Consider the following 1,304-nt stretch of genomic DNA (forward strand, 5'->3'; position numbering starts at 1 on the left):
CACACACACACACACACACACACACACACACCCCATTGTGGAAATCCCAGCCAGACCTTGGATATTCATGTCCCCAAGTCCTGTGAGGGGCACAACCAATATGAAGGCTGTGGGAGAAGAGAATCTGGCTATCATGTACTCACTCATCCAGCAATTAATAAGTGCTTACTAAATGTTAACTCTGTAGTGCGAGGGAAGATGGTATGATAAACACACACTTTCTGAGTAGGTACATATATGATCTAGTTGCTTGCACTTTTCCCCTGACAGGTCATTGCTCTGTCAACACATATTTATTAAACAATTATTTGGGGGCATGGTACCTCCTTCCTCTCCTTTCCCTCCAAGATAAGGCCAACTCTAGGTGTTCCCACTATCTTCATCCCCACTGTAGGCTCACATGAACGTCATTTTGATCACTTAAGAGATGAATTTTAGGTTTAGATGGAGGATAAACTTTTGGAGATGGTTCCTCATATGGTCTATCTCGAGACTTTTTGCAATAAATGGTGTCTGTGCCATCCAGAGAACATATGTCACCAGTTAATCAAGAGAGTAGGGAATAATGATGATTTACAAATGTTGACAAATTGATTCCTCTTAATAACCGGGTCAATTTATTGGCCATCAACACTATACACATGTACACTATGCACATAATTACGACATCTATAAAAGATAGAATTAATATAATTGTATGCAGCTATGGGAAGAACTTGTCCCAAGTCTCACAGTCAGTAAGTGATGGAGCCTAGAGTTGAACTGTTTCACTTCACTACCATGTTAATACTTTTCTCAACACATTCTGCCGCTCTCACTGATTTAAGTGTGAGGCCCTGACCAACTAAAAAATAATATGGTGAGTTAGTCATTGATTCAAACAATCAACTTTCTTCCCCAACCCCAAGTTTGTCTCTTTTGATTAGGGAAAAAAATGAATTTTGACATGTCGCGTTTGCTTAAAGCGAGGCAGACCGCAGGCCCCCTTCCCGCGAGCTGCTTCCCTCGACTCCGCCCCAATCACCCTTGCACACCCCTCCTCAGTGTCCGCAGTTCCCACCGGGCTCCCCCCCGGCCACGCCTCCGCCGCTACACCTCCTCCTGTCCCCGCCTTCGCCCGTAGTCTATAAAACCCGGAGCGACGGATCGCGCCCAGGAGCGGCGAGCTAGCGGACGCAAAGACTGGGCATGCTCGGCGGCGGCGCAGGTTTTGGTCACAAGTAGGAAGAAGCCAGTGCACCAGACCGGCAAAGAGAAGCGGGAGCAGCCGCGGCAGCGCGGCCGTGGGGTCCGCAGACGCCGCC

This window comes from Mandrillus leucophaeus, unplaced genomic scaffold (assembly GCF_000951045.1).
Source record: "Mandrillus leucophaeus isolate KB7577 unplaced genomic scaffold, Mleu.le_1.0 Scaffold223, whole genome shotgun sequence".
NCBI classification, from domain to species: domain Eukaryota; kingdom Metazoa; phylum Chordata; class Mammalia; order Primates; family Cercopithecidae; genus Mandrillus; species Mandrillus leucophaeus.